This window comes from Heloderma suspectum, chromosome 2 (assembly GCF_057233095.1).
Source record: "Heloderma suspectum isolate Gila_16-S chromosome 2, 16-S_ref, whole genome shotgun sequence".
Lineage (NCBI taxonomy): Eukaryota > Metazoa > Chordata > Lepidosauria > Squamata > Helodermatidae > Heloderma > Heloderma suspectum.
In genome coordinates, this window is record NC_139459.1 from 138,889,701 (window position 1) to 138,901,214 (window position 11,514).

Genomic DNA, 11,514 nt, shown 5'->3' on the forward strand with positions numbered 1-11,514 from the left:
CAGCTTCATGAATGTAAATACAGAGGCTTCACAACAAGGTGCAAACCACTGGTAACGCTCAAGAACAGACAGGCCAGAGTAGCCTTTGCCAGCAAACACCTAAAAAAGCCTGCCCAGTTCTGGAATAAGATTCTTTGGGCTGATGAAACCAAGATTAACTTGTACCAGAATGATGGGAAGCGAAAAGTATGGAGAAGGAAAGGAACAGCTCATGATCCAAAGCATACCACATCATCTGTCAAACATGGTGGAGGCAGCGTTATGGCATGGGCATGTATGGCTGCCAATGGAACTGGGTCACTGGTGTTTATGATGACTTGACTGCTGAGAAAAGCAGCAGGATGAATTCTGAAGTGTATAAGACTATACTTTCTGCTCAGATTCAGCCAAATGCTGCCAAACTGATAGGACGCCGCTTCATATTGCAGATGGATAATGACCCAAAACATACAGCAAAAGCTACCCAAGAGTTTCTCCAGGCAAAGAAGTGGGATGTTCTTCGATGGCCAAGTCAGTCACCTGATCGTAGGGGTGGACGAAAGGCACTTACCTTTCGTCGAAGCTTGTTCGCGGTGGGGGGGAGGCGCTTCGCGGCTCCCCCCGCGAACTTCAGGCCGGGGGGGAAGGCTTCCCACCTCGCCCCGGCCGAAATTCAGGCCGGGGGGGAGGCTTCCCACCTCGCCCGGCCGAAATTCAGGCCGGGGAGGAGGCTTCCCGCCTCGCCCGGCCGCGAACGCCATTGTTTAAAAAAAAAAAACAACAACGCCCCTGTGATAGGCTACGTGACGATTAACGTAGCCTATCACGGCTAGATCTGCAAAGTCAGCCGTGATAGGCTACGTTAATCGTCACGTAGCCTATCACGGGTGACTTAAAAAAAAAAAAAAAACGCGTACACTAATGGCGGCCCCCATAGGGAGCCGCCATTCGCGTTCCTTATTTAGTCGCTGTAGTCTACGTAAATCTTTACGTAGACTACAGCGACCAAATAAGGAATGGCGGCTCCCTATGGGGGCCGCCATTATCCGTATGCGCTTTTTTTTTTTTAAGTCACCCGTGATAGGCTACGTGACGATTAACGTAGCCTGTCACGGGGGCGTTTTTTTTTTTTCTTTGATTGCAATGGCGGCGGCGGCAGCCGGTCGAAAGACCGGCTGCCGCTCCCGCCCCGCTCGAACACCTGCCGAACCGCCGGCCGGACCCGCCGCCAGGAGGGACATTCGGCGAAGGTAAGTCCCGTCCCGGGGGCGGGGGGCGGGGGGGTGCGGAGGATTTCTCCCCGAAACTTGTTCGGGGGGCCGAACACGTTGGCGCTCGGCCCCCCGAAGTTTCGGGGAGAAATTCTCCGCCATTCCTACCTGATCGCAACCCAATAGAGCATGCTTCTCACTTACTGAAGACAAGACTGAAGGCAGAAAGACCCACAAACAAGCAGCAGCTGAAGGCAGCTGCAGTAAAGGCCTGGCAAAGCATCTCGAGGAAGGAAACTCAGCATTTAGTCATGTCCATGGGTTCCAGACTTCAGGCAGTCAATGACTGCAAAGGATTTTCATCCAGGTATTAAAGGCGACCCTTAAGTTTGAAATGATGTTGGTTTGTTCCATTACTTATGAGCCACCAACGATAGGGGGGGGGGGTGTATGCCAGTGGCTGTCCTTCCTGAATGGTTAGTGCCCCACTTTTGTCACACCCCTTGAATTACAGCTGAAAGTCCTGACTTCACTCCCATCTGGGTGTGTTTCCTTTCAACTTCAATGTGGTGGTGTACAGAGGCTAACTGCCAAAACAGTTATCCTTGTTCCAATATTTCTGGCCCTGTGTATCATGAGACTGTTGGTGCTGTGAAAGCTATTAGCCCTAACTGTGTGGGAATTGACTTTCTCCAAGTCACACTGGATATGCAACAATACCTTTAATCTTCTTCCTCTTTTACATCAGTAGCTTCCAACTATGCTAACAGCCCCTGCAACCTTCATTCCACTGTCTTAACTGCTTATCGAGCCCCACTATCCAATCCTGTCTCGGGAAAGAAACCCAATAATAGAGAAGCTCTATCATCACAGCCAATCAAAACAGTATATTTGTCTCTTTCATAATAACAAGCATGACTTTACATTTATCTAAGTAGGTATATACATCTATATGTCATCTGAACTTTAATAAAACCCAACTGTCCTCAATTTTTCCACAAGGTTAAGCCAGGATTTAGTGTTAGCTGTATGAGCCTCTGTAAGCCCAAGCAAAACATCAGGCTCACACATTCCACTCTCCTGCATGGCTGAGGAGAGTTTTTCAGTTTGTGTGAGGAGGCATCCAACAATGATCTTTGCATTAGATTTCCTCTCCATTTTTTCCCTGCCTTTCACCCAGGACAGCTCTCCTTTCTGGTCTACCTTATCCTTTGGTGTTAATATCTTCTGTGTCTTACTGCTTTTCTTATTTCTTGTTACTGTTGTTGTTCAGTCGTGTCCGACTCTTCGTGACCACATGGACCATAGCACGCCAGGCCTTCCTGTCCTCCGCTCTCTCCCGGAGTGTGCTCAAGTTCATATTCATTGCATCGGTGATGCTACCTAGCCATCTCATCCTCTGCCGTCCCCTTCTCCTTTGGCCTTCAGTCTTTCCCAGCATCAGGGTCTTTTCCAGAGAGTTTTCTCTTTGCATTAGGTAGCCAAAATATTTGAGCTTCAGCTTCGGTATCTGTCCTTCCAATGAGCACTCAGGATTGATTTCCTTTAGGATGGACTGATTTGACCTCCTTGCAGTCCAGGGGACTCCTAAGAGTCTTCTCCAACACCACAGTTCAAAAGCATCAATTCTTCGGCGCTCAGCCTTCCTTATAGTCCAGCTCTCACAGCCATACATTACTACTGGGAAAACCATAGCTTTGATTAGACGGACCTTTGTCGGCAAGGTGATGTCTCTGCTTCTTACTATGCTGTCTAGGTTTGCCGTAGCTTTCCTCCCAAGGAGCAAGCGTCTTTTAATTTCATGGCTACAGTCACTGTCTGCGGTGATCTTGGAGCCCAAGAAAGTAAAATCTGTCACTGCTTCCATTTCTTCCCCTTCTATATGCCAGGAAGTGATGGGGCCAGATGCCATGATCTTCGTTTTTTTAATGCTGAGTTTCAAACCAGCTTTTGCACTCTCCTCTTTCACCCTCAACAAGTGGCTCTTGAGATCCTCTTCGCTTTCTGCCATTAGGGTGGTATCGTCTGCATATCGGAGGTTGTTGATAATTCTTCCAGCAATCTTAATTCCGACCTGTGATTCATCCAACCCGGCGTTTCTCATGATGTACTCTGCATATAAGTTAAATAAGCAGGGTGACAGTATGCAGCCTTGTCGTACTCCTTTCCCAATTTTGAACCACTCGGTTGTTCCATGTCTGGTTCTTACTATTGCTTCTTGACCCTCGTACAGGTTTCTCAGGAGACAGGTAAGGTGGTCTGGTACTCCCATCACTTGTGATCCACACAATCAAAGGCTTTAGCGTAGTCAAAGAAGCAGAAATAGACGTTTTTCTGGAATTCTCTTGCTTTCTCCATGATCCAGCGAATGTTGGCGATTTGATCTCTAGTTCCTCTGCCTCTTCGAAACCCAGCTTGTACTTCCGGTAGTTCTCGGTTCGCATACTGCTGAAGCCTAGCTTGTAGAATTTTAAGCATCACCTTGCTGGCATGTGAAATGAGCGCAATTGTGCGGTAGTTTGAACACTCTTTGGCGTTGCCCTTCTTTGGAATTGGAATGTAAACTGATCTTTTCCAGTCTTGCGGCCATTGTTGAGTGTTCCAACTTTGTTGGCATATTGAATGCAGCACTTTAACCGCATCACCTTTTAGGATTTTAAATAGCTCAGCTGGAATACTGTCATCTCCGCTAGCTTTGTTGTTACTAATGCTTCCTAAGGCCCACTTGACTTCACTCTCGAGGATGTCCGGCTCAAGTTCAGTGACTGTACTATCATGGCTATCAGGGACATTCAGATCTTTCCTGTATAGTTCTTCTGTGTATTCTTTCCACCTCTTCTTAATCTCATCTGCTTCTGTTAGGTCCCTGCCTTCTTTGTCCTTTATCATGCCCGTCTTTGCACAAAACGTTCCCTTGAGATCTCCGATTTTCTTGAAGAGATCTCTAGTCTTTCCCATTCTGTTGTTTTCCTTGATTTCTTTGCATTGTTCATTTAAGAAGGCCTTCTTGTCTCTCCTTGCTATTCTCTGGAACTCTGCATTCAGTTGGATATATCTCCCCCTTTCTCCCTTGCTTTTCGCTTCCCTTCTTTCCTCAGCTGCTTGTAAAGCCTCATCAGACAGCCACTTTGCTTTGTTGCATTTCTTCTTCTTTTGGATGGATTGAGTTGCTGCCTCCTGAACAATGTTATGGACCTCTGTCCATAGTTCCTCAGGCACTCTGTCTGTCAGGTCTAATCTTGTTACTGTTAAAAACAAACAAAACCCCCCATCGATTTTCTCCTCTGTTGTCTCTTTGCCTTTAGGTCTGGGTTGGCCATGGCACCGACAGGGAAACAAACTGCCTTTAAGCCTACAAAACAAAAGGTGATGGCCGTGAAACCTGTCAGGGCACTGAGGAACAATGAATGGCCTGTTCAGGCTACCATTGGCTCTCTGGCTTGGAGCTTCCTTGGAGTGCTTTTGGCTGCCCCTGCGCCTGCCGCCATGAATCCTAAGCAAGCCTGCTTAATCAACGGCCTCTGCACATCAGCATATGCCAACCTTGAGGCTGCTGTGGAGGCCAGCAACAGCCACTCTCAGAAGGCTATGACACCAGGAGCATCTCCTCCTCACTAGAGGTTGCGCAATCTGGCTGCCATTTTGACAGCTGCTCTTAATCCACCACTGAGCCCATTTGTGCCACAACAGGGGCTTTTTGGATGATGTTCTCCAAGTCACGTGACATAAGACATCCCTGGAGCAGACCAGACATCACGAGAAGTGGGATTGCAATGGGGTGTGGGTGGTAACTGCTGGTTCTTCTACCACTGCTCACCATTTTTAGAGCAGTGCCATGCCAAATATGCCCACCAGAGGGCCCCTGTAGGCACAGTGGAAGACTTTAGCCTTCTCCACTCAGGCATTGCTGACACAGTCTACACAGCCATCTTCCTGCTCATGCAGAACGTCTCCTTCCGGTGGAATCCCCAATCCATCCATCTTTGGGCCTGAAAGCCTAGCTTATTAGTAATTGAAGTGACCAATCTGTTACTGCAGCAAACGGGATAGGAGTCCCATTTCTGATTCATCCCTCTCTGCTATGTCTAAACAAAAGCAGAAAGCTAAGTCAGCACAAATGATCCTCATGAGCCTATCTTATTTCCCATTCCTGAGAAGACTGCAGAGGAGTCCCCAGGCCACCACCATAGTCACAAATCTGTCTCCACCCGGAGGAAGAAGACATAACTGAATCCTGTCAAGTCACAGCCTATACCCAAAGATCATCCTCAGGATTTCTTGGATGAGGATGGCAAATGGCCTGACCGCAGTGTCAGAGAGAGGGAGCTCCCAATGTTGGGAAGGCTGTGTCAAATAATGAGGATTTTCTCCCTTTACGTTCTAAAGCTATGGTGTCTTTAGGATTACAGCCCAGCCCACAGGAAGTACTGCAACGGGCATGAATTTCTGTGTTTCTGGAACTGAACATTCCTAACAGAGAAGTACCTTTTCCTTCTTCATTTCAACAAGCTGGTAAAAATGGTACGGGCTGCCCCATTTCAAGGTAAGATGGCCACCAACACCACTCACAGCAGGTGCCGCTTGTGGATTCTCCTGTGGCAGCCCTTCTCTCTGGGGCCGGTGTTCCCAAAGACAGGGATGCCCCACTCAGGATTTGGGGCAGAAGTGTTCTGATATGACTCTTAAAAAGGCCCACGAGGCAGCAGGGCTATCCATCAGGGCTGCCCCTAACACATTTTTTGCCCGGATTCCCTCTAATGGGTGAGACCTTTTACAAAACAAGGACTTAGATCATACCCCACCCTTCATAGTGGTTTGGCAAAGCTGATCAAGGCATATTCCTTTGTGGCTGATCCCACCTTGAATGCTGTACTCTTTGCAGCCAGGTCCATGGCAGTAGTAGTTGCCAGGCAGCTGCCCTGGCTGAAGTACTGGAAAACTGATTGCTGCTTCCCAGGGTGAATCTGGCTTCAGTATCTTTCAAGGGTGCATGTCACTTTGGGGAAGAGGCACTACAAGATGTCATTGCAGAGAACAGGGATAAGAAAAAAGCCATGCCTTCACACAAAAAATGCAATAAAAGGCCACTTTGGCATACTTTCCCCTCCTTAGGCGTACTTTCCCCTCCAGTGAAGGAAGGGTGCCTTTCGTAGTTCCTTTCATCCTAGGAACTATAGGATTACACCAAACTCTCCCTTACAATCAGGATCTGTGTCAAGAGAAGCCTGATTGCCTGTTTAACTTATTTTGCCATTGTGTGAAATGGGTTTCTCAAAGTACTGCAACCCCCTTTGTTCTGCCTACTGTAAGGTGGCCTGCCTCTGCCCCAGTGGGCACCAGCCGCCGCTCCAGAACTGTACACAGTATTCCAAGTGTGGTTACACCATAGATTTGTATAAGGGCATTATGATCCTGGCATTTCTATTCTTGATTCCTTTCCTAATGATCCCTAACATGGAATTAACCCTTTTTCACAGCTGCTGCACACTGGGTCAATGTTTTTATTGAGCTGTCCACCACAAACCCAAGATCTTTTTCTTGGTCAGTCACTGCTAGCTCAGATCCCTTCAGTGTGTATGTGAAGCAAGAATTCTTTGCCTCAGTGTGCTTCACTCTACACTTATTTTATTGAGCCACTTTTTTATTGATGCCCATTAGCCCAGTTTGGAGAGATCCTTTTGGAGCTCTTTGCTGTTCCTTTTTATTTTAACCACCCTAAATAATTTGATGTAGTCAGCAAAGGGGGGGGGGGCGCACAAGGGCGCTTCATGACAATGGAATGAGAAGCGTGTTGGAGTATTATCGGGATTTTCATGGAATCTGCTTTTGTCCGTCAGGGACACACGAAGCAAGAAAAGCCGAGTGTACTGTACCTTTACAATCCCATTTTCACAGGTTACACAGCACTAGGGATGTACGAAAGTCACTTACCTTTTCGAAGGGTGACATTCGTGGCGGGGGGGAGGCGCTCCGTCCCTCCCCCTGAATTCTCTCCGGCTGGCTCCACTCCGCAGCAATTCCGCGGAGCCGCCAGCCGGGGCCGCCCGCAGCCGGACATCCAGCCGCTGGGCAGCCTGCACAGGGACGCAAATGGCGGCTGCCGTAGCTGCCGCGATTTGCGTCCCTGTATTTTGCCGTGATAGACTACGTAAGTACTTACGCAGCCTATCACGGCTTCCGCAGGGACGCAAATGGCGTCCATGCGTTAGCCGTGATAGGCTACATAAATACTTACGTAGCCTATCACAGCTATAATGAAGAAGCGAATGGCGGCCGTGGACGCGGCCACCATTCGCAAAGCAGCACAAACGGCAGCAGGTGGGTGTCCCGTTTTGCGCGCCTTTCACGGGGTAGGGGTGCGGGGGGGCTTCGTTCCGCCACGGATTTCAGGGGATCTCACTGAGATCTGTGGCGGAATTCTCTGACATCCCTACACAGCACTTGAAAGGAACATACTTCTAGGATTGTGGGGGGGAGAAGAACTGAATGTTATCGACCTGGCAGGGGCTGCTCGACCAATGAGAGAGGCTTGTTTCTCGCCCCTGTCCAGGCTCACCCCGATACTACATTATTATGAATGGAGAGCAACTAATTCACAATTCCATTCCAGCAAACTGCCACAGAGTTAGAACTCCCTGTTTCCCCAATGTGCACACTTTTGCCTGAAGGAACCAAAATCCCTGATCCTCCAGTGCAGCATCTGAAGACTCCCCCTGAGACCAGCCCACCTGCCCAATTTTGCCCCATTCCAGCAAACTGTCACAGAGTTGTCGCTTCCAAGCCTTTTTACTGCAAGCATCAGGGAAACGAAACAATGCAAAGAGAACTAGGGAAGCAAAGCAATGCACAAGGATCAGACAAGCCCTGAAGTAAAGCAACAGCAAAGAAGCGAAGAAACGCAAAGATCAGAGAAGGACCTAAGTAACACAAGGATCAGACAAGCGCCCAGAGAAGTGAAATAATGCAACATTGGAGAGGTGAATTAACACAACATCAGAGAAGCAAATCAACCCAACATCAGGCAAACATCAGAGAAGCACATCATGAGGGCTCTTGGGGATAGGGAGGCTAGTTACTCCTACTGGCAAAAAGGAAGTACAGTGCGATTCTGAAAGACTCAACAGAGCACAATAGCGTTTTGATGAATCAAACAGGCAGGCTAGTTAGTGTAGTTACTCTAATTACTCTGTCTGGGGATAGTAGTGCCAATGGGGAAAATGAGTGAATGGGGGGAAGGAGCGGACCCACCCCCTGGCCACGTCACTGACAGGTCACAGCCATGTCACAAATGCATGCCCGGGAGTTAATGCAGAGGAACACAGCACACTGCAATGGAACTGGATGGGAGCTGATTTAACTGAAAAAAAAAACAGAGTAAAAGGACTTGCAGATAATGCATACTTTCAAGACGGAAGCTTTTGATTGGCAGCGCACTGGACACGACGTCATGTGCTGCAAACAACCTCAAAACGCTCCCAATCCACAGGAAATCCCTTGTGAAGACAGCCCCCTGGCCATCTCACTGCTCATTCCTATCACCATGGCAATTTTGCACATATACATTTAGCACTATGGTCGCTTGTTCCCAGTTGGTTCAACAATGGAAACTCCTGAGTGGCACCACTTAGGATTAAGTCCAGGGTCTCATCCCCTGTGATCCCTTTCCTGACCAACCATTCTACAGCACATTTGATCACCCTGAGTATTCTGTGGAGACATCTGCCCCTTTTTGGGGTTTCTAACTTGTTTGGCACTATGCCCTCTTTGTAGAGAGAGACACCATTATTCTTAGTATGCTCTTCCCTGCATTAGCATAGAAACACCTATACACAGTGTCCTCCCAATGTCACTAGTGTGTGCATTTCTCCCTTCAGCCCTTTTGGCTAGCTATTATATTCTACTGTATGCTTGTGGCCTGTTTCTACACCATCCTCATTTGAGCAATCAAAACATTTTCACTCTCATCCCCAGATCCTGTTGGATCCCTACCGCCCCACTGGGGGAATTTAAAAGTTGCTCTGCCACCTTTTTGATCTTAAGCTCCAAGTAGTCTGGTTCCATTTTTCCTCAAGTTGAGCCTGTCTCTTTTGTACAGGCCCGGGTTGTCCCAAAACATTGCCCAGCTTCACCTGCCCAGCTGGTCCTAGGCATGGAAATATGGAGAGCTACTGTGGAGGTCCTGGTTTTCAGTTGTTCTGCTTAGCAACCTAAATTTGGTTTCCAGGACCTCAGAGTGGCATTTCCCAATAGGATTGGTGCAGACGTGTATCAGGACTGTTGACTCCAGCCTGGCACTATCAGCCTATCTAGATGATGTGTGGTATCTGCAGCCTTTGCACCAGGCACACAATTCATTATCCAGTCCACCTGGCCATCACAAATCCAGCTACGTATGTCTCTTAATGATCAAGCCATCCACAACCATAAGCACCTTACACCCTAAAGGCAAATCCACATGAGAGGGTATTTTATATATTACCTTTATATCCTTTTTTCCCCTTTCAAGGAATCAAAGGTGGCTTACGGGGTCTTCCTCCTCTCCATCTTAGCCTCACAACAGTGCTGTGCAGCAGGTTAGGCCCAAAATCACCCAGTGAGCTTCATGGTTGAGGACCGGAACCCAGATCTCCCAAGTCTCAGTCCAACACTTTAACCACTGCACCACACTGGCTCTGTGTTTGTCTCCCAAGGGATGGGTCTTTTCTAAGGGATTGTTTCCCTCTTTCTTGGAATGATGTCCTCCTTCACAGAGACCCTCATTCTCCATGACAGCAGAGGAGCTGTAAATTTGCCACTATACCATCGATGAAGGTCTCATCCACCAGCCTATCTCAGCTTCTCTAGGTCAGCCACCTTGGCCCCAAGGAAACAAACTTGCTTCCTGAAGGCAGGAGCTCATTGCACCAAGAACACATCCATGGCTTCTGTCCAGCAGGCAGATAAGTCATACGTGCACAAGCCCCCGCCTCCGACAGCTTCATAGTGTTTTTTTTATTGCATTTGTTTACCTGAAAGGCTAAATTATTTACTCTCACAAGGGGGGAAGGGTTGATTGACTTGACCTCCTCCTGACCTTCGTTTCTTCCATAACTCCAGTAATAGTAATAATCCTTCAACTATTATAAGCGGTGATGCATCAATATTTGCAATCCACGTGCTGTTGGCTGTGTTCTGTTCTCTGTGCCGAAACATTTTTGCCCATTAAGTGACTTTAAAAGGAATTGCTTTATATCTGTATTCTCTGTGGATCTCTTAATGTTCCCTAGCAAGCTTTCGTTTTGATCATTTGCAAGAGTCAGAGTAATCTGGCCAACCTATTCACATCTCTACTACTGCAGGAAAGTCACTGCTAACAAAAGGCCCTGAGCTGTATGCCATGGCGAAACAATCTGTTTCTCAAAGCCCCCTGAGGTGGACTTGAGCAGGACTGTATCTGCTGAGATTTTGCTTCAGCTTCTTAATCTCAGCTTTCTAGACAATGTAAACCTATGAAAGTTACGCTCTAGTTCAGGAGTGGACAACGTGTTCCCTTCAGGCTGCATACAGCCCTTGAGGCCACCTGTGCAGCCCAGCATGGGTGCCCTACCCTTCCCCGCCCACCCTCCCTGTGCTGCCAGAGCCAAGTACTGGGTAGGGATGACTCCTGGTGTCCCCTCTTTCTCTAGAGAATTAGGCTCCCACCAGCCTGCCAAAAAACTGTTTGGCAGGAGCCCAATTCTCCAGGGAAAGAGGGTGCATGTGTCCTCTTTCCATGCAGAATCAGTAGGGGAGGAGGTGCGATCTTGGCACACAAGGAGAGGTTTTAATCTCCCCATCCCTGTGTGCCGAGATGGAGAGGAAGAGTGTGTGTGCATGGGACGCAGGGTGGGTGGGTGCACTCACAAGTGCAGCCCCCCCATACCCAAATGTGACCTGCAGGGGCAAACAAATTGCCCACCCCTACTCTAGCGTATAAGAAATCTTTGCTGAGATTTCAGAAGCCAGAGGAATGGCGGAATATGATTTCCAGTGGTTGGGAAAGAAGCTATACATCCTTGCACCTCAGATTAGCAAAATCAGAAAGTATGTAAATATACATAATTCCTTCATTTTTGATATTTTGGACTGCCTGGGCATAACATTATTTTGTTACAGATTATGCAGCCATGACTGTCCATTCTGTGTTGACATCTAATCCTAGAACTCTACTGCACACACTAAAACCCCACCAATTAGGATGACAGTAGCATGCATAATACTGGATTGGAGTTTCCCCTACATCACATGTACATAAAGATAATCTCTAAAAAAAATAAAAGCTCTATTAACTTCAGTAAAGGAAACC